At 32.1% G+C, this 23,842-nt stretch overlaps 1 protein-coding gene across 2 annotated transcripts in view; it reads right to left on the bottom strand.

The window, feature by feature from the left end:
* LOC114329583 (anosmin-1) overlaps nucleotides 1-23,842 on the bottom strand; it is a 242,873-nt gene that overhangs the window by 176,952 nt on the left and 42,079 nt on the right. The window lies entirely within an intron of this gene.

Raw genomic sequence — 23,842 nt, 5'->3', positions numbered from 1 at the left:
TTTTTGTTACTACTTTTACATTAACCATTAGTGGAGTCAATGAAGGTTTTCACCTCCGATTTCGTTGAAACTCCATCGATTTTCATGAAAATTGGTAAGTATGTAGAGGATACCTCAAGAAACAAAGGTGACATGGTACCAACTTGCGCTTTTACCCTGGGGGGGGGGGGGGATGCCACCCCTTCTCGGGGGTGGAAACTATTTTATTAAAAATAATACCACTAATCGATAGAGGGACAAATTATAAGTAAAATTTGTTATATAAAGTTATTTCAATAAATCAATAGTTTTTGAGTTATTAAAGATCAAAAGTTTCGATTTTTCCTGAAGAAAATCCATGTTTTAAAGCAGTTTTTCATAAATAACTCAAAAACCATAAGTTTCTTCAAAAAAGTTGTTATTTAAAAATCGAAGATAATATAAAAATAAATAAGCCCCTTATTCGAAAAATCCTTTATTACATATACAAAGTGAGTTATATGCAATTGAATGTATATTTTTTTTTCCGCGAGTACTCAAATCTTAGTATTCAAGCTTAAATAACAGGAAAACGATGCACTTTGTTAAATATAGATATTAAACATTTTAATAAAGTACTTAAAGGTAACTATCAAAAAGCTATATAAGAAGTCAATAGCATCAAAATTAAGCAAGTTATGATGGAAATAAGAGGACCCTTTCAGATTTTTTAGGGAAGAATGAAAAATGAAACATACGTCATTTCCACAAAAATTAAAGTTTATAGTAACCCATTTAAAACTTTATTTATTTTAACATGAGTAATAACTTCAACAATTTTGACCGGTTTAGAATACATATTTTTGAAAAAAAATACGATTAAAAAAATTAGAATTTTTCAAATTTTCGTGAATTTCATTTTTTTTTTTGATAATAACTCCAAAAATACTCGATATACTTAAAAAATGGTAGAGAATAAAATTTTAGTTCTAACTTTATTTAAGCTTTTTCTTTTCTTAATATTTTTTTACGACAAAAAATAACCGAGATAGAAACATTTAAAACCTAAATTTTACTGCGAGAACCATGTAACCGGGGCCCTTTCACCTTGTATTTAAAAAAAAATAAAGGATTTAGAAAATTATGTTTAATACAGTGTTACAGAACTTTTACTTAGCTTTGTAATGCTTTTTGGATAAATCTCATATTTCAAAATTTAACGGAGTTATTTTAAAAAAACCAATAACATTTTCTTTGAAAAAAATTTATAGCGGAGATTTTGTATGTATACAGGTTGTGGGAAGTCCAATTAGTCGTTTGTTGCAGGAGATACGAAAAAAGTTTATTTAGGTGAGATTGGGGCATAGATAATATCAGAATTTAAATACATTTCCAAATATACAGTGCCACCCATATTGACAGGGTGAAACCAAATTATCTTTTGTTTAATGGAACACCCTGTATATTTTTACATTTTTGGATTCCCCTCTATGTTTTATTTCTTAAAATATCAGGTTTTGTGATGTTATACGAAGTAGTTTAAAAGATAATTACGTTTTTATTTTCAAATTTCATAGCAATATTCACCCCCTGTATAATTGTAGTGATTTGACATCAGATAATCAATTTATGTTCAAGTGATTTTTAATATAATTTATTATTGTTAAAAATTGTTAATCTAGCAAAACGTTTAATTTTAGCTAATACAGGGTTGGTCGAAACTGAATGAGTGTTTTCTCAAAGTTTGAGAGTATGAGTTTTCTCAAACGGAGCAGCCTGTAATGCCTGTAATGAGCATTGTAATGAAATGCTATTGTATGGCACTTTATTATTTCCCACCCTGCCAGTGAGAACTGAATTTATTTTTGAAATCCCTAACTTTATGTCTTTAATTATTTTAAATATTGTAAACGATTACAAAACAATCAAATTAAATTGAAATGAATAACCAGTGTATATCTTCCACATTTACTTCATATTTAACGTAGCCTGTACCATAACATTGCACAGATTATTATCCCTGTATAGCAACGATATACCATGAATGTGAATTTATACTTGAGAAATGTCCTATATCCAGTCTCACAAAAAAAGGGATTCCTCAAACATAATATATATGCAGACAAACTCAGCCAAAGTGATTTGCGATATCTAATTAAAGGCCCTACCAAGTTGGTTTTGTTGAATATAGCATGGAAGCACGACGATACTTTAGTGATAAGCGTATTTTTCGTAGTAGCTATAGTATGCTGTTTTATATTATGTATTACCTATATTAAATTAGTTTTAGCATGTTTCGTTTATCTAAAGAAATGTAAAACAAACAAAAATTTTGTTTTTCTTGTAGTTGTTTTTTCGTATAGATATTGTTTTATATTGTAGTAAATTGAATTTAGTTTTAGTATGTTCCGTTTGTCTGTAGAATTATATTTAATTAGATTTGCTTTAATTACTAAAATAAATAAATTTTCAATTATATTTTATGTATTTGTGGAAAAGGAAACCTAGCATTAGCGACCACATTTCTATAACGGCCAATTGTTTTCTATTTTTAGTGGCCGTTATTGTCAGGTTTTACTGTACCAATAATATTTTATTAAATTATGAAATATTATTTAAATAAAAAATTTATAAACTTGATAAAAGAAAGTTTGCTTAGAATTTACTCCTCTATCTAATTATGGGGTTATTTTTAATAAAAGAGTGTTCACCCATGAGAAGGGGTAACATCCACCCCCAGGATAAAAGCGCAAGTTGGCACCACATCATTTTTGTTTCTTGAGGTATCCTCTAACTACTTACCAATTTTGATGAAAATTGATGAAGGTTCAACGAAATCAGGGGTGAAAACCTTCAGTGACTGCCTTTTTGGAAATATAAAAGATTAATTTTTTTCGTGATTGTCGATTTGCTAATTTTCTGATTTTTGGTTGCTATAAAGTTTAAAAAATTACTAAAAATTATAAATCATGCACATAAATGTAAGAAAACATTTATTTTACTTAATTAAACGAGATTGCTTGAGCCAGAATGCTGAAATCTGCATTTTTATTATTAAAAAAAAGGTGGATTTCACTCCTAAAATGCAGAAAGCGCAACTTGGTGCCATATCACTTTTGTTTTTTGAAGTATCCTCTAAGTAAGCAACAATTTTCATGAAAATCGATGAAGGTTCAAAGAAATAGTGGGTGAAAACATTCAGTGACTACACTTTCAGAAATATAGAAGAATAAGGTTTTCGTGATTTTCGACTTGTTAATTTTCGGATTTTTGGTTGCTATAAGGTTTGAAAAATTAAAAAATATATAATTCATGCACATAAATGTAAAAAAAATATTTATTTTTCTTAATTAAACGAGATTACTTGCGCCATAATGCGGAAATCTGCATTTTTTACAATTTAAAATTAGGGGCGTATTACACCCCTAAAATTCAAAAGCGCAAGTTAATGCTATATGTTTATTATTGCTTGAAGTATCCTCTAACTACTTACCGATTTTCATGAAAATCGATGAAGGTTCAACAAAATAGGAAGTGAAAACTTACAGTGACTGCACTTTCAGAAATCTAAAAAATAATTTTTAAAAAAGGGGTGTATTTCACCCCTAAAATGCAAAAAGCGCAAGTTGGCAATATATCACCTTTGTTCCTTGAGGTATCCTTTAACTACTCACCAATTTTTATGAAAATCGATGGAGGTTCAACGAAATCTGAGGTAATAACTCATATCCACCTTCATTGACTCCACTACATCAATAATAATTATTAAAACAAATTATAAAGATTTTATATACTCCTGTGTTGTTATTACAGGACATACATACTCTTTATGTTCCTCACGTTTCATCTCCCTGTAGGATATTGGAGATCAATATGGCAATTTTGATCGTATTAACTCCTATTTTAAATAGTTAGTTTGTTGTACAGCTGAATCAATCTATGACATCTCATTCCCTAATTTTTTCTTCCCTTTTGCTTTCACTCTTAGTACTTTTTATTCTTCTTTTCATTATGTTTTATAGTAAAGCATATTTAGGTCCTCCTACAATATATCCAAGGTATCTAGTCAAGATTTTTCTTTTTTTAACCTTTGGATGACCAAGCGGGGGAAATTGTGACCCCAGCGAATTTTTTTCTTTAATAAATTCAAAAGTATTTTCAATTTTTAACTCATTATTTTTTTATTTGACTTTAATAGCATTCTAGATATCGTCATATTTTGAAATAAAAAAAATTCCCTATATTTTACGAATAAACAATATATTCTGAAGTTGATATTTAGTAAAATACCGTCTATAATGTGTAATTCCAAGTAGTTTTACGCTAATGACGTCGACTTTGCAAAGTAACAAGACACTTACTCAACATACACACTACACATGACACTAATACTCATGTTGTGACTGGCTGAATGACATAAAGTCCATGTCATACAAAAAAAACTTCATTTTTTTTGTTAATTGTCATTTTTGACCTGGGGTCATTTCCCCCCCTTGGTCATCCGTGTAACAAAAAAAGGTTGGTCATCGGAAGGTTAAGGTTATTGATTGTTCTTCCTTATTTCCTAATTTTGCAACGCAATGGTTTGTTCGTGAGTCTACCTAGCATTTGCGGATAATACTATCTCTAAAATCATCGAATTAATGAAGTTTTATTTTTTTAGGGACCCAGGCTTTTAAACGAGATAGCCAACTTTAAAAAATGTTTCAAAGAAATACTATTGCAGGTTAGAAGTATTCATTTCTTGGAATTTGGAGCTTTAGACAATAAGATTATGAAGTTGATGAAGACTCCCCTACCACCATCAATTTTTCCTCTGTTAGAGGTACATTATATTAAAACTAAGCGAGATATGCTGCAAACAAAATTGATAACGAATGTATTTTAAGAAAAAATGAGAAGTAATTTTAACACCCATCCACCAAAATGTAAATGCATCGTTTTCCTTCTACAATACCTTTTATTATAGCGTTATTTCTATGTTCAAAAAGTTGGACGGGTTTAAAATGAATGGTTTTTGAAAAAAAAAAAGATCAAATTATAGAGCGCATTTTTAAATTTTCTTAAAAATCTTCCTTTTTCTCCATGTAACTTGAAAATTATAAGAGATACAGTAATGAACAAAAAATGGAAATTTATATCTGAAAAAGCCCTACATTTCTGTGTGGTATCTTTTTTTTGTATCTCTTATCTTTTTCGAGTTACATGGAGGAAAAGGAAGATTTTTAAGAAAATTTAAAAACGCGCTCTATAATTTAATCTTATTTTTTTCAAAAACCGTTTATTTTAATCCAGCCCAACTTTTTGAACCTAGAAATAACACTATAATAAAAAGTATTGAAGAAGGAAAACGATTTATTTAAGTTCTGAAGGATGAGGGGTTAAATTTTCTTCTTAAAATACATTAGTCATCAACTTTATTGCAGAATATTTCGCTTAGTTTAAATGTGATCGACATTTAGTATTGCTCACTTTAAAGGTCTTTTCAAGCCCTACAAAAGTTATTAGTATCATTATACAAGTAAAATCGACAGTTTCCCTGTTATTTCAAGTTGAATAAACTGATTTGAGCATACCCCTCTTTTTTATTTTAACTAGAAGATTTATGAAGTAACAAATCTGTTTGTTTTTTTATAACCTACAGAAATATTTTATATAGATTTTTTGCTAGATGCATAGTTTTTAAAGTATTCGCAAAAATCCGTCCGAAAAGGTGTAATTTTTCAATGAAAATGACCAATTTTTAACCACGAATAACTAAAAAAATATTGAGTTTGCAAAAAATAATTATAGAACAGTTTTTGCATAAAATAAGGTTCTCTAGCCTCTTCCGTGGCTATTTTAACCAAAACATTTTTCACCCCCGAGAAGGGGTGGGAACCACCCCCAAGATAAAAGCGCACATCGGCATAGGGTAGACTTTGTTTCTTGAGATATTACCTACTTACTGCGAAAATATCAAGTAAATCGATGTAGGAGGATGGAATTTGGAGCCAAATACCCTCATTGACTGCCTTATTTTAGTTTTCTCAGGATTCGAAAAAGTGAATGTATTTAAAACACATTGGCGCGAAATTTTGCGCCTACGCCCTTAACTTTACTACACATTGTTCTAGTTAAAAATTATAGGTTTTTATCCGTAGTATTGTTTGATTTGTTTATTTTAAGAAAAAATGTAGGTTTGCCGTTTTTCTTAATTCATTTAAGCTTATTGAACGTTATAAATAATTACATAGTTCTTTTTTCACTAACGCTAGAGGAAAACTAAAGAATCTTCGTTCAGCATGCATCGAGTATAAGGATTAGTGGAATGATAATTTATAAAGATTTATCGAGCAATGATGAAATTACTCAAGAAGGATAAATATTGCGGAACTTAACGTCGTCTTTACCATTTATATCAACTACAGAAACAAACAGAAAGTCATATTGACCACTGGAAAGTAAATAAAACTCCTTAGCGATGCGGCTCGTGTGATTTGTGGCAAATAAATGAATTTTTTAAAATAACGGAGCCTGCTGCAATTCTAATACAGAGTGATACTCTTAGATTCAGCCAATAATATAAATAATATAAAATCAGCAAGAAGAATTGTGCAAGAAGTAAAATTAAAAGATCTCAGAAATTGTTTGAAATGCTGAGAAGATTGTTTGTGAGAATATTCAATAGAGAAAAAATACAATTTACTATTCTAATTAGAAAATAAGCCACAATTTAAGTTTAAAAATAATTTTATTGACGTTTCGACTTCCACTTCTGATATCGTTATCAAAATACAAAATATAAATAAATTAAACAAATTTTGTTTTTCTTGTTGCACTCTTCTTGAGACGACATTATTGGAAAGTAGTTCATTCGATTACATTAAATCAAATTTAATTGAAAAGTTTCCGTCAGAAAAATCATAGCATGTGTTTTGTCTTTAAAAAAACAACCACATGCAATGATGATAGTAAAATTCTCGTGTTACTGATCCCATACTCATCAATAGAAAGGAAATGTCATCATTAGTAAGTCAATAACGTATCGAGAATACATCGTTTATATTTAAAAATAACATACATAAATTAAAAATCCACAAGGAAAAAGTTTTCCTGTAGTTGGCTGTATACCATGTAATACAAAAAATAGTAAATCCTTTATAAAAGGTATATATTTAAAATCCCTAAAAAGGGCTACATCACAATCACATAAATAGTTTTCGACTGGTTTACCAGTCATCATCAGTGCTTACCTAAAATTAATATAACCTGATAAAATAATGAAAAGATTGAAATTTTGACTAAGGTTAAAAAAAGCTGTCGGTTATACTCACGTGAAGTTTACATGCTAACCACCAAGATATAGTTTAACAAAAATATGTGGGTCAAAGCCCTGTATAAGTGGTCCGTTAAGGAAACATCAACTAAAAGGGGCAATTAGAGCATGGATGTTTAAACTATTTTAAAATAATGCCCCAGGTAACATCTGACCTGTGGTGTGACTAGATTACATGGTGAAAGGCTGGTAGCAAATGACAATGAAATAGGTGGAGACCTCAGAACGATGACAAGACAGACAGATATGACAGTTCCACAGGAAGTTGGAACATTAGCCTGTCATATTTAAAGACTATGGTTTACAATTTGTTAAAATTTGAAATGATGTAACAACACACTCCATTGTGAAAATTATCATTTGAAATTCAGTAGGCAAAATGATGTTAAAAATGTATATGCGTATACTGTTAGTGGAGATGGATAGGCAATCCACATTACACAAATTTTAATACACATTCGATAACTGAAATCAGTAATAAAATATTTTTGTCATAAACCTAAGATTTAGAAAAGCAATTTTGTGTTAATGTAAAGTTATCGAATTTATTTAACTTATTGACACTTGTTGGGATTTGTGTAAAGGGCCTAGCCGGGTAAGATGATGAAAAGTGCCCCCAACTCGATTCGAATTCCATATAGGTCACCGTTTAGCATATATAGTGAAACTAACTTTCTGAAATTTTTAGCTCCCTAGGTGGTCATGTGACCCACCTAGAGCCTAATTAGGCTTTTTAGGTTTTTATTTTTTATCTCAGCCGCATCAAGAACTAGCGAAAAACTTTAAATAAAAAAGTTGTAAGCTTTAAAAAGTTCTGTCCGAAAATTTTTTTTTTTAATTTTTGGCGGGAAATTTAAATTTTAGAACGATTTTAAAATTTGAAATGAGTATAAAAAAATAACTAAGACATTCGTTTTCACGAAAAAAATATATAACGTGTATTTTTGCATAATATTTCACCCTGAATTTTTTCAAATTTTTAAAATTGGTGAAACGCACCTTTAAAAATAAAAAACCGCATTTTTTCGGTTTTTTTTTTCGTTTTTTGATACAATTTTATACATATTTTTAAAAAAAGGTAACACCGTCACTGGAGCAGGTAAAAAATTTAAAAAGAATTGGGGTTTGCTTAATAAAAATTTTTTGTAACACCATCTATTTTCAAGATACAGGGCGTTGAAGAAAACAAAATTTTACACATTTTTTACGATTTTGCCGAAACTACTGGCAACATTGTAATAAAACTTGGCGGGTTTTAAGAGATAGTTATTGTGCATGTTTTGACATACAATTAAGTATTTGATATTCATCATTGGCGCGCTTAGGGGTAATGGTCTGAATTTTCAAAGAAAAAAAGATAGTACGCCACTGACATATTTCAAATTAACAATCATTTTTAAATTCCTCATTCAATTTGCGATAAAAAAACTATCTTATCATTTTTTCATACGAGGCGCCGTTTTGCTGCAAAAAATAAAATATCTTAACGCTTCCAAAGTATTCGAATTGGTTTTTATAATGGACGTACGAGTTTACGTATGTAGATGTAGAAACTACTAATAGAAGTTCGAATACTTTGTAAGGGTTAAGATGTTTTATTTTTTGAATAAAAATGGCGCGTCGTATGAAAAAATATGCAAGAAATATGGAGGCTCCAAAGAACTTTAAGAAACGATAGAAAACCCATTCCCCCACTACATGGAGAAAATGGGATCGTCTACACAGAAGAAGATAAAGCCGAGGTGATGAGAAGGACACTTGAAAGAGAGTGTACACTGAATTATCACCAAGACGAAGATATAGACTTTATCGAAGAAGTCGAAGAAACAGAACTAGAAACGCCCGAAGAACAAGAAGAAATAATAAATCCCACATCACCAAAAGAAATAAGTGAACTGATTCGAAAAAGTTCACCAAAGAAAGCACCTGGTCCAGACGAAATCACTAACAGAGCTCTGAAGTATCTTCCCTCGAAAGCAGTTGTGTATTTGACAAATATAACAAACGCAATACTAAGATACAGGCTCTTCCCAAATCGATGGAAGGAAGCCCATGTAATTATGATACCCAAGCCAGGAAAGAACCACATATTTCCTCAAAATTACAGGCCGATTAGCTTACTTCCAGCAGTCAGTAAGATAGTGGAACGGGTCATACAAACCAGGCTCCAATCAGAGACAGACAGACTAGGCATAATCCCAGAATCACAGTTTGGATTCAGAGCTCAACATTCCAGCGAACTTCAAATATTAAGACTTACCGAATATATAGTAGCTGGATTCAATGACCAACAATATACGGGAGCAGCCTTTCTGGATGTAAGCAAAGCCTTTGATAGAGTGTGGCATGAAGGACTGACATACAAAATGAGAGATTATGGATACAGCGGGGCCATGACGAAACTCATCTCCTCGTACCTAAGCGACCGGAAGTTCAGGGTCCGGATAGGACCAGTTCTATCAGAACACGGAATGCCGGAAGCTGGAGTACCACAGGGGGCAGTTTTATCACCCCTTCTGTATACCATATATACAGCAGATGTTCCAAGAACACCCGGAACATTGATCAGCCTTTATGCAGACGACACTGCAATTGCTGCAAAACACATGAACCTAGATATAGCTGTAAGAAATCTACAGACGGCATTGGATACAATAGAAGAATGGAGTATCCAATGGAAAATAGCAATAAATCCAGATAAGACCCAAGCGGTTATCTTCAAAAAGAGAAGAGATAACCCAGAAGAACAGCTAACATTGCAAGACAGACCCATCGAATGGCAAAACGAAGTTAAATATTTAGGAGTCACAATGGACCAAGGTCTTACATTCACATCACATGTCAACGCAACAGTCCAGAAAACAGCAGCGGCCAGATCAGCAATAAGAGGACTCACAGGAAGAAGAAGCAAATTAGCTATGAAAACAAAATTAAGACTGATAAATAGCATTATACTGCCAATAATTACATACGCATCTCTTGCATGGGGTCACATAAGTCAAAGTAACAAAAAGAAGATACAAGCGGCACACAACAACTGCCTCAGAGAAGCTGCAAACGTGCCCAGATACGTCGCCGAACGGTTCTTATTTAGAGACCTAAAACAAATAAGAGTACTGGATATTATGGAGGAAAAAGCCAGAACAAAATTTGCTGAGCTAGAAGATCACCCAAACCGGATCTTGCAAGAGATATTAAGGTATGATGTGTACCATAGATGGAAACATAGGAGACCCAAACAACAAATATTAGTAAATATATAATAAAGGCTAGATAATCGTAGCTCTATCAAAAGAAGACAACTTGCTCACCTTTGGCATCTCATTATATTTATTAATGTTGATTTTTATAATTTTCAGACATCCCTCAAAAAAATATACAAAAAACTTCAAATCGGCTTCAGCCACTAAAAAAATTAATAAAATATTAACAATAGGCGAAAACCACAAAAAAAAATATTAGTAACAAAACCCAAAAAAGGGCATGAGGGGCCCACATCCTCGAGCGCCGAGTCGCCGAACTGGACAGAGCCCAGAGCGGGGACTCGGCGCCCGAGCAAGCAAAACAGATCGAAGATAAGTCACTAGAGATAGCGGGAATAGAGCGCCTCACGCTGGCCTGCATTGATCGGGGTAGGATTTCATATGGGAGTCCGTGTACCCAAGACTCCCATATGATAAGCACTTTGCTGATTGAGAGCCTCTATAGCGCATCAGAGTGCTATCGGGGGGTAAGTGGATGGTCTGGAGCATTGAAGCGGGGTGGAGTGATCGTATGAAAAAATAGGAAGATAGATTTTTTGTCACAAATTAAACGAGAAATTCAAAAAGGATTGTTAATTTAAAATATGTCAGTGGCGTACTATATTTTTTCTTTAAAAAGTTCAGACTATTACCCGTATACGCGCCAATGATAAATATAAAATTCTAAATTGTATGTTAAAAGATACACAACAACTACCTCTTAAAATTCGCCAAATATTATTACAATGTTGCCAGTAGTTTAGGCAAAATCGTAAAAAAATGTGTAAAATTTTATTTTCTTCAACGCCCTGTATATTGAAAAGGGATGGGGTTACAAAAAATTTTTATTAAGCAAACCCCAATTATTTTTCAGTTTTTTACCTATTCTAGTGACGGTATTACCTTTTTTGAAAAAAATGTATAAAATTGTATCAAAAAACGAAAAAAAAAACCAAAAAATGCGATTTTTATTTTTAAAGGTGCGTTTCACCAATTTTAAAAATTTGAAAAAATTCAGGGTGAAATATTATTCAAAAATACACGTTATGTATTTTTTTCGTGAAAACGAATGTCTTAGTTATTTTTTATACTCATTTAAAATTTTAAAATCGTTCTAAAATTTAAATTTCCCGCCAAAAATTAAAAAAAAAAAATTTTCGGACAGAGATTTTTAAAGCTTACAACTCTTTTATTTAAAGTTTTTCGCTGGTTCTCGATGCGGCCGAGATAAAAAATAAAAACCTAAAGACCCTAATTAGGCTCTAGGTGGGTCACATGACCACCTAGGGTGCTAAAAATTTTAGAAAGTGAGTTTCACTATATATGCTAAACGGTGACCTATATGGAATTCGAATCGAGTTGGGGTCACTTAACTACTTAAAACTACATCTTAAAACTCGCCAAATTTCATTACAATGTTGCCAGTACTTTCGGCAAAATCGTAAGAAATGTGTAAAATTTTGTTTTCTTCAACGCCATGTATCTTGAAAATGGATGGTATTACAAAAAATTTTCATTAAGCCAACCCCAATTATTTTTCAGTATTTTACCTATTCTAGTGACGGTGTTACCTTTTTTGAAAAATATGTATAAAATTGTATCAAATAACGAAAAAAAACCGAAAAAATGCGGTTTTTTATTTTTAAAGGTGTGTTTCACCAATTTTAAAAATTTGAAAAAATTCAGGGTGAAACATTATACAAAAATACACGATTTTTTTTGTGAAAACAAATGTCTTAGTTATTTTTTTATACTCATTCAAAATTTTAAAATCGTTCTAAAATTTAAATTTCCCGCCAAAAATTAAAAAAAAAAATTTTGTCGGACAGAGATTTTTAAAGCTTACAACTTTTTTATTTAAAGTTTTTCGCTAGTTCTCGATGCGGCTGAGATAAAAAATAAAAACATAAAAAGCCTAATTAGGCTCTAGGTGGGTCACATGACCACCTAGGGTGCTAAAAATTTCAGAAAGTTAGTTTCACTATATATGCTAAACGGTGACCTATATGGAATTCGAATCGAGTTGGGGGCACTTTTCATCATCTTACCCGGCTAGGCCCTTTAAAAGGAATCACAATGGGGGTGGCTAAGGTGTAAAAATGTCTTAAATAATCTAGGGTGATGTATCATTGGAAAGCACAAGCTCAAACTAAGGCGACTAATTCCTGAAGACTTCGCAGGCTGCCCGGATCCCTAAGGGTCTAAAAACCAAAACCGTCGTAAGATGATGACAATAGGGGCTGGGGATATGAAACGTCTGTGAGGAAGGTAATGAGAAAAGAATATGAACGGGACCTAGAAAGAAAATTGGGCTATTGATTTGGTTTTACTACAGATAAGTGTTATATGTTGGTAATGACAGGTTGAATAGCTTGGGTGGGAATAGTGATATTTAGAAATATGATGGTGGGTTGTATGTAGATGAAGATTTATATAATGTGTATGTCTGTGGATGATGATGACAGTAATTTATATGTATGTTATGGATAGATAAAAGTGGCTTGTACCAGATGAATTATAAGTGTGAATGTGAACTAAGCAGTAGAAGGAAGGTGGAGTAATATTGTAAATATGTCAAGGAAAAAGTTGTCAATGAAGTGGTTAAAAGTCACGATTGAATGAAATATGTCGGTTGACACAATTCGGACTTTTTTGTTTTTCTTTGATTATTTCTAGATCTTCGTATAAGTCCAATTTTAAGAAACCTTTCTGTGGGATGTTGGGAAGTAGAGTTACATCATCTGGTATATTCAAAGTATGATTTTTGTGTTTAATATATTCAGAAAAGGTAGAGGTGTTCTCTCTTTTGGTATGTTCAAGAGAGCGGGAAGCAAGTGACCTACAAGTTCTTCCTATGTAAGTAGCGTCACAGTCAGAACATTGTAGTCTATAGACACCACTACGATTCATGTAATTGATACTATCTTTGGTATTTGATAGAGATTGTCCTAAATTGTTGGATACTTTAAAAGAAATTTGGATGTTGTCTACTGATCTTTTGATTATATTTGAAATATCCCCAGATAGTCTATCTTGGTGAAAGGGTATAGAAGCGTAACTAGGTTTGGTTGTCGAATCCCTAGGGAACGCAGCATGTCGTAAGACTTTAAGCTGTTTTTTTGTGAATGAGCTTGTCTATAATTTTGAGAGTAAACTAATCAGTAGTAAAATCAAATTAAATACTTTCCATGTGAGGATAGTATCATGAATTTTTTCCTGAATTTTTCCTCGTGATTTACTATCAGATCACTAACACGAGAATTTTATTACGTAGTTGTTTTTTTGCAACCTTGATACATTCTCTTTTTAAAGACAAATAATAAGCTATAATTTTTCTGGCGGATATTCTCAAATTAAAGTTGATTTCATGTAACCGAATTAACTATCTCCCAACAAAGTCATCCCATGAACGCAACTAAAAAATTGGCAATATCATTTTAAAGTCATTTACTTTTAAGTGTGTAATATACATATGTTTATATATAATTTTAACTTATTTGACAGTAAAATTCTCATTTTAGTGATTCCATAATAAATCACGAGGAAAAATCAGGAAAAAACCTCAAGATACTATAAATGCATGATTTGATCGAATGGAACACAAGAAATAATACGACGAAAATATGAATACCATATATAAAAGGACTATCCCAGAAACTTTAAACAATGGAAATAAATTCAACATTTCAATAACATGCAAAACAACAAACACATTGAGATCTATTTTATGTAAAACTAACCCAATAATGAACAAGAACGGCAGTCTCGTGCGGGAAAGTATCACTTTTCGCACTAGTTAGGAAAATAACTATCTTCTAGGGCCGTGCTAAAATAGCCATTTTCCCGGACGCACGCCTAGTTAGGCAAATAACCGTACTTACAACACTCCTGTTTAAACAATTTTCAATATTTTTTTTTGCTAGGAGCTGCGTTAAAAACTTTGACTTTTCTTATAAAAGATTGGCTAATTTCAGCCCTTAATTTAGTTAATTAACGTAACAGTGATTGAAAAAAAAGGGGTATCTTGGTTCTTAATATTTTAAAATTTGGACCTATTACTGACAGTATTCTAAAGTCTTAAAAGATGATGCCAAAATTTCGTCAACATGCTTGGTATATGATAATTTGTATTGTCTAAAATAAAAATATATTCAATTACCTCCTGTTTTTTACAAAATGAAAGTGTTTTACATTTAGAAATATTCAAATCTATTTTTAGTAGGTACACTTTAGTATAATACTTGTCTAACGGATTGAGTACTGCTTGTAATATAAGTTATTGCAGTCTTTGATACAGAATATTTTACAAAAGAGATTTAAGTAATCGGCCAAAAATAAAAAGCCTCTATTCAATTGTCATAAAAAGTCATGTATAAACATCAAAAAGAGGAAAAAACCTAGGTTGGAATTTTGAGGACTGAGGAACTCCAGAGCCAGTTGTAAATTCAATAGACTTTTTCCATACTCTACATAATAATTTCTTTCGAGAAACCTAGAATATCTAGTTTAGCCAATAAAATATAGTAATCTATATTTTCAAGTGTTCTCTACTCTTATTTAAGGCTTGGAAGCGTGGGCGTTTAAAACAAGTCCATCTGAATAAGTTGGCCCGCTTTAAATTATGGTGTTACAGAAGAATAATATGAATATCATGGATTGAAAGAATGTCAAACGTGGAAGTCACTACAAAGATAGGAAATAAAGCGGAAATAATATTAATTATCAAAAGACGCTTTCAGACGCTTTTCAAGCTTTCGTAAAATTCAGGAAGGTACTGGCCTGTTCAGAGTTCGACCTTATACTGATACAGTAGCGCACCTAGAATTTTTCTCTGGGTGGGTTGGCTTAGGTATCAATTTTTTTTTGTATTGTTTGTGAAAGACAGGTTACACTATCCTATAGGCAAGGAAATAGCTTCAGAACAACATTAGGAAATAAACTTCTACTAAACACTTCTAAATTTTTAAAGTAAGACGGATCGTTATGAAACCTTTTGCATTCAATTCGGGAGAGTTTTAGAAAAATTCTTGTATACTTGGTATGAGGGACAAATGAAAATTGCATTGTTGTAAGCGGAAAATGCATTTTCCAAAGTGCTTCTCAAAGTGTTCAAAAAAAAAAAAAAAATTCACAACTGGGAAAATACCTAATCATGGAAATAAGTGCAATTTTTATACACCGAAGTTTTGAGGTCGCTGAACAGGAATATCGAGTCGGCGAAGCTGTAAGAAGTACCTGGTGCCCGGTATCCCGGTAGGCACGTCGTATCCTGGAGTTTTATGGAAATTCATTTTATGAAAATCGTGGAAACTTGTTTTTCCGGGGTTATTGAGGTCGCTGAATACGAATATTGCTTCTGTGAAGCTGTATTAGGTACCTGGTGCCCGGTATCTATGACAACTCCTGGAATTTCATGAAAATTCGTTATGAAAATAGTTGAAATTTATTATCTCGCAGTTTTTGAGGTCGCCAAACACAAATATTGCCTCGAAGTTGCTGTTTTAGGTACCTAGTTCCCCCGTATCTACGTCATCTCCTGGAGCTTTATAAAAAAATTCGTTAGGTACCTACTGCCCCCGTATCTACGTCATCTCCTGGAGCTTTATAAAAATATTCGTTATAAAAATAGTTGAAATTTATTATCTCGAGATTTTCGAGGCCGCTGAACACGAATATTGCATGGAAGATTCTGAACGACGTACCTGGTGTCCGGTATCTACGTCGTTTCTTGGAGTTTTATGGAAATTAGTTATGAAATTCAACAGTGAGTAACAATAACAGTAAGTTATTTTAATTCAGAGCGCAAATTATGAAAAACGAAATAATTTGAAATATTTTTCAGCGTCAATAATAATTTTTTTAGATATAAAGATGTCAGAACCTCGAGTATATGATCAAAACTGCCAATTGCCTTGAAAACCCCGGAATAACAAATTTCAACAAATTGTATTACGAATTTTCATAAAATTCCCGGAGACGACGTAGATACAGCGCACCAGGTACCTCCTACAGCATCTTCGTTGCACGATTCGTGTTCCGCGATATCAAAACCCCAAGATAATAAATTTCAACTATTTTTATAACAAATTTCCATCAAGCTACAGGAGATGACGTAGTTACCGGGCAGCAGGTACCTCGTGCAGCATCGCCGAAGTGTTCAGCGACCTCGACCAAAAATTTAGGGATAACAAGTTTCAACGATTTTCATAATGAATTTCCATAAAACTCCAGGAGTCGACATGCATACTGGGATACCAGGCACCAGGTACATCTTACAGCTTCGCCGACCGTATATTCCTGTTCAGCGACCTCAAAAACCCCCCGAATATGAAAATTTAAAATAAATTTAAAATTAATACAAAAAATATCATAATAGATTTTGAAAAGGGATTCAAAACGCTGTGAAAGCATTGTGGCCTGAGTAAAAAATAACTGGTTGTCGATTGTAATGTGTCAAGCTTGGTATCGCAAAATACAAAGGTTCAGTTTCTGAATATAATGACAAAAATTCCGATACTGGGAAATTTTTAAAATTATTTTTTGGATTAATTTTTTACAATTAACGAAAGTTGGAAGTTGAATTATTTGTGAAAATCCCGGATGACAAACGTGTAAAGAATTTTACTGATTTCATAGTTGAAAACTATTTGGAAGAATCTAGGTTTTCCCCAGAAAGGGCCAGTACTACAAATAGTATGTGCTGCACTTGAAATGCATGCGCATCATTTCAGTGTGTTTTAAATTCTAGTTTTTACTACCCACATCCGAATATTTTCAACTTTTTAAATGTCATAATGCGTATTCAATCCAAAAATATGTGAAAATAAAAAGTGCGAATAACTCGTGTTACGAGAGCAATGTAGTTTAAATAAAATTAAAGAACTGCAAAAAAACAAATTAGAGAATTAAGCGTTTATAACTCCCCATTAGGTTTAGTTATTATGTTATAGTATTAGGTCTATAAATAGGTATGGTAAATATGTACGTATTTACTAAAAAGTATGTTTTAGTTAGTTTATAAAAAAAGTTAATTATATTAAATAATGATTAAATAGAGTAAAAAATATTTGATTTTTGTGTTGTTTTAAAAAAAATTTAATTTATGTTCTTAAATTTGACCCTCGTAGGATAAATACTACAGTGTTCGAGTGAAAGGAGCAGATCATTATCTGTTAACAACTATAAACCGTTTATCCCTTTTCGTCAAATCCGTGAATTGAAGGTCCCCGACCATTTGTGGCACCTTTAAGAAGGTCTTTTTCTTTAACATTTTATTAAAATACAGGGGCAATAAACAATAATCCAGACTCAAGGCGTAGTCTGAAGGCAGGCGGCAGGTATCGACAGCATGCAAAACACAACGTGACACAACCGAAGGCTGGAAATTGCAATAAGGGTTGTAAATGCAGGTTTTTCCTACTGATAAACATTACCATTATAAAAATATACCCTAATCTCTTTATATAGAGAGAAATAATTAGGTCATTAGGTGAATGTATAATGTTAAAATTGGTATCCGTTTGAAACTACATTCTACATTCTGTTAAAATTTTAAAGCAAAAAATATAGTTTCATTCTTCACATCTTTATTTATTTCAATGTACATTTTATTCGAAATTGTTTGGTTCAAATTATTACTACCAAAAAAGCAAGACCAGCAAGACTCTTGCAGCAAGACCAAGACCAAGAACAAGACCGGCTAGTGCAAGACCAAGACCAAGACCAAGACTTCCTTTTAGCTGCAAGACCAAGACCAAGACCAAGCTTGCAAGAACAAGACCAAGACCAAGACTAGCCTGGTCTTGGTCTTGTTCTTGTTTTGCTCATCACTAAAAACACTGTGCGTGCACTAAGTGCCCCGGGAGTTCTTATGACGTATTAGTATTCAGCAAATTCAAAAATCCCCGAGTAATCTCTTTGCATCAATTTAATGCCAAAAACCCTCGAAAATGCAGATGACGTGTCTTAGCAGTGAAAATGGGCACCAGATGCTCCGGTGGTGGGTTTTGATGACGTAATCGTCTTCAGCGATCCCCCCGAGTAACAATCTCTCTCTCCTGTCGTTTCCTCATTACTGAGGATCGCGATTTCTTCCAATATTCCTAACAATGTTTCCCCATTGGTCTCTATCTTCAGCTGCTCTAAGAGCTTCGCAGAATGAGTTTCCAGCTGAATGATTTATTTGGTCAGACCATCTAGTTGGTGATCGTCCTCTTGATCTTCTCCCCGGAATGTTTCCAGAAACAATTAATTTCTCCAAACTGTCGTCACCTCTGCGAACCACATGACCAAAGAATTGCAGAATTCATTGCAGACATGTTGTGGACAGCCTTTTTTTTTAATATTGAGTTGGTTTAGAATGGAAACGTTTTTCCTATGAGCTGTCCAAGGTATGCACAGCATTCTTCTCCAGCACCACATCTCAAAGGCATCAATTTTTTGGCGCTCGCATGCGCGAAGAGTCCAAGTCTCTGCTTCGTATAGAAATATTGAGAATACAAGGGCAATTATAATATAAGAGATAAGAGAAAACTGTTTACAATTATTTAGAAGTTACCTCTCTGAGAGACAACAGGTAGTAAGGGTCTCCGAAGTAATAAGCGGACAAAGAAATATAACATATGGAGTGCCACAGGGAACAGTATTAGGTCCTGTCCTGTTTAATCTATATATAAATGGACTACTTTCACTACAGAGTACAGGGCACATAATTGGGTTTGCTGATGATACAGCTATTATTTATGATGCTGAGAATTGGTATGAATTAAAAACAAAACAGAATGTGATCTACAACTAATAAAAGAATGGTTTGACTACAAAATACTAACAATCAATTTTAAGAAAACTGTTTATCTACCAATATTTAACTCTAACTTGACCACTGATCTTTTCAAACCCCTTCAAATATCACATAATAAACAAAATTTTTATATTAAACCCGTAACAAATGTTAAATATCTAGGAGTTTTTATAGCTACACATCTAAAATGGGACTTTCACATCAAATATATCATTAAAAAGCTCCAGTTTATCCTATATAAGTTTAAACATCTTAAAAAACACATACCTAATATATACCTTCGCACACTATATTACGGACTAGTAGAAAGTCATCTCCGTTATGGTATACTGGCTTGGGGAAGCGCCCTAAAAACACACATTATCCCACTGGAAATCATACAAAGAAGATTTCTGAAAATTATTATGCCTAAACCATACACCTACTCTACAGATAGATTATATAAGGATGGTAATATATTTGACTTGAAACAGTTATACTTTCTTTGTGTGTCTTTAAAATATCACACCATGAAAACAGACAACAATTTACCATCACCTGAGCATGATACAAGAGGCAAACACCTTTATATGATTCCGAAAATGACAAAGTCCTTCTGTCAAAGAAGTTTTCTATTTCTAGCCCCAAAAATATATAATAATATCCCCAATGATATCAAAAATACTAATAATGTTCTTCTATTTAAAAAGAAATTAAAATAATCTCTGATGGAACAAACAAGAAATTTTTGTGACATCATTATAGTAGCTTAAATTTACATATATTAAAAAACAAAAAAAAATAATAAATGAAACTCTAGAGTCACTACCAATTTTTATTCCTATATTTCAAATTTTATATTGTTTTAAACTGATTTATTTTGCTTATTATTTTTATCATATTTAATAAAACATGCGTATATACACCATTCTTCAAAAATATTACTAACTAATTGAGCCATACATAATTGTTTAAAAAAAATTAATTATTTGTGCTTTATTGTTAAACTAAGTATTTATTTTATTGTTTTCATTATATTATTTATTCTACGTATCATATTTACTAAAACATAACTGTGTATTTACAATTAAAAAAAAGTACCTATCTATTTATTGTATTATATTATATTGTATTATGTTTCTATTTATGTTATTTACGTTAATATGTTATGATTTATTATTTTATATCATATTTACCGAAACAGGTGTATCCACACCTCTCGGAGACCTTCGGGTTAATTTATTCACTTTAGCTGTAAATATCTAAAAAGATTGTACCTATTATTTTGTTGAATAAATTATTATTATTATTATTATTATTCACCAGTCTCATCTTGATATTTTGAGAGATATATGTCTTTCCAAACTTTAGTTAGGCGACTCATCGCATTTTTTGCCATACCAGTACACCTCCGAACTTCTGCTTCACAGTTACCATCGTTAGTTATACTAGACCCGAGATAGACAAAGGTGTTTACTATCTGGTATTCCTGTAATATGTTAGTCAGTTGAATAGTGTCAAATCTGTCGACCAACATTATTTTTGTCTTAGCTTTATTGATTTTCCGACCAACTCTATTGCTTTCGTACTCAACTCTTCGCAGAAGATCAAACATTTCTTGCTCATTTGCTGCTATAAATGTAGTGTCATCAGCAAATCTTAAATTGGAGATTTTCCTACTAGCTACTGTTACTCCACCGGCCCATCTTTCTAAAACCATCCTCATGACATGTTCACCATAAATGTTAAATAAGTCAGGTGACAACACGCATCCTTGTCTAACACCTCTTTCGGTCTTGAATTGGTTTGAGAACTTCTGATCTAGTCGTACTGTCGCTATATTAGACTGGTACAGACTTTTAATAAGTGTCACCAGGTGCATTGGTGCGCCCATTTCTATTAAAATTGACCACAAATTTATCCAGCTTACACAATCAAATGCCTTTTGGTAGTCAACGAAGCATATAATCATAGGCACTTGAAATTCTCTAGACTTTTCAATGAGTTGTCTCAGGTTCAGGATTTGTTCCCTTGTACCTTTACTCTTTACAAACCCTGCTTGTTCCTGAGGTCTTTGGTAATGTAGATAGGTTTTTAATCTGTTTTTGATGATATGCAACAAGATTTTACCAGCATGTGTTATTAGTGACAGTGTGCGGTAGAGTAACAATAGTCCAGAGTAATAAGGATTTTCTCGAGACACTCAAAGGTCCAGGTAGCCGACTACTTTTTTAGTTATTGTAGACCTATAGGAAGAAAACCTACCTGTTTGCTGCCTAGAGTTCGCGTCCGTTTTTTAATTATTACCAATTTAGTGCAAAAATCGCGATTTTTTGCACCCCATTCAAAAACTAAATAGTTGACATAATTGCAAAATTTAATTTTTTAGAACAATAAAAAACCTTCAAAATGCCGATTTTTGAAAGTTAAAAAGTTAATTTTTTGCTAGCAAACTGCAAAATAAGTGAAAATGGTTATTTGTTAATAACTTTTACTAAAACTACCTTAGAACTTTATTGTTTCACCCAAAGTTGGGTATTGGGGTACTTAATAAACCCTCAAAATTTGAATCCGATCCATTAATTAGTTTAAGAGTTATTCTATTTGTTTTTCCCAGAGACCTTTATTTTGCAATAAGATAAGACAGAAAATAATGAAGATATAGGGCAGTCAATGAGGGTATTTGGCTCCGAATTCCATCCTACTACATCGATTTACTTGATATTTTCACAGTAAGTAGGGAATAGCTCAAGAAACAAAGTCTACCCTGTACCGATATGCGCTTTTATCTTGTGGGTGGTTCCCACCCCTTCTCGCGGGTGGAAAATTTTTTGGTTAAAATAACCACAGAAGTGGCTAGAGAACCTAATTATAAGAAAAAACTGGTTTATAATTTTTTTTTGAAAACTCAATACTGTTTGAGATATTCATGGTTGAAAATTGGCCATTTTCATTGAAAAATGACACCTTTTCGGACGATTTTTTGCGAATACCTTAAAAACTATGTATCTAACGAAAAAACTATATAAAATATTTTTATACCTTATAAAAACACAAAGAGATTAGTTCCTTCCTAAATATTCTAGTTATAATACAGAAAGAGATATGGTAGGTGAGAAGGGACATCTTGGATATTAGAAAATATAAATTGGTGGATTGGATAAATTGGTGTATTCAACTTGAAATAACAGAGAAACGGTCGAGTTTAGGTGTATCTACCACTACCATTTGTAGTGCTTGAAAAGACCTTTAAAATGAGCAATATTAAATGTTGATTACGTTCAAATTAAGCGAAATATTAAGTGAAATATGATGTAGGTTCAGAAAAAATGAGAAGTATATTTAACCCCTCATCCATCAGAATTTAAATGCATCGTTTTTCCTCAACAATATCAACAATACTTTTTATTAAAGTGTTATTTCTACGTTCAAAAAGTTGTACGGGTTTAAAATTAATGGTTTTTGAAAAAACTAAGATCAGATTATAGAGCGCATTTTTAAATTTTCCTAACAACCTTTCTTTTTGTCCATGTAACTCGAAAATAAAAAGAGATACGAAAAAGGATACCGAACCAAAATGTTGACTTTTTGGTTTTTCATTACTGTATCTCCTATTGTTTTCAAGTTACATGGAGGAAAAGGAATATTTTTAAGAAAATTTAAAGATGCGCTCTATAATTTGATCTTATTTTTTTTACAAAAACCATTCATTTTAAACCCGTCCAAGTTTTTGAACATAGAAATAACATTATAATAAAAGGTATTGTAGAAGAAAAACGATGCATTTAAATTATGGTGGATGAGGAGTAAAATATACTTCTCATTTTTTCTTAAAATAAATTAGTCATCAATTTTTTTTTTGTAGCATATCTCACTTAGTTTGAATGCAATGACATTTAATAATATTGCTCATTTTATAGGTCTTTTCAAGCACCGCAAAAGGTATTGGTAGTATTATACACCTAAAATTGACCGTTTCTCTGTTATTTCAAGTTGAATACACCGATTTGAGCATGCAGCAAAAAAATAAACTCTTTTCACATACCATATCTCTTTTTGTATTATAACTAGAAGATTTATGAAGGAACAAATCTCTTTGTTTTTTATAAGCTACAATATATTTAGTTTTTTTAGTTAGATGTATATTTTTTAAAGTATTCCGCAAAAAATTGTTAGAAAAGGTGTTACGTTTCAATGAAAATGGCCAATTTTCAACCGCGAATAACTCAAAAAGTATTGAGTTTTCAAAAAAAAATTATATAACAGTTTTTGCTTAGAATTAGGTTCTCTAGCCACTTCCGTGGTTATTTTAACCAAAAAATTTTCCACCCACGAAAAGGGGTGGGAACCACCCTCAAAATAAGAGCGCATATTTTCATAGGGTAGACTTTTGAATCAGGAGATAAGTAGAGGCTATTCCCAAAATTTCATTAAAATCCATGCAGTAGGATAGAATTAGGAGGTAATATCCTGTTCTTGCTCCCATTGACTGGCGTAATAGAGCAATTCTGAGTATGCCAAATGAAAGTGATAGTATCAAAATGT

Source organism: Diabrotica virgifera, chromosome 1 (genome assembly GCF_917563875.1).
Source record: "Diabrotica virgifera virgifera chromosome 1, PGI_DIABVI_V3a".
NCBI lineage: Eukaryota > Metazoa > Arthropoda > Insecta > Coleoptera > Chrysomelidae > Diabrotica > Diabrotica virgifera.
The sequence above is the reverse complement of the archived record's forward strand: the minus strand, read 5'-3'. Positions and strand labels throughout refer to the sequence as shown.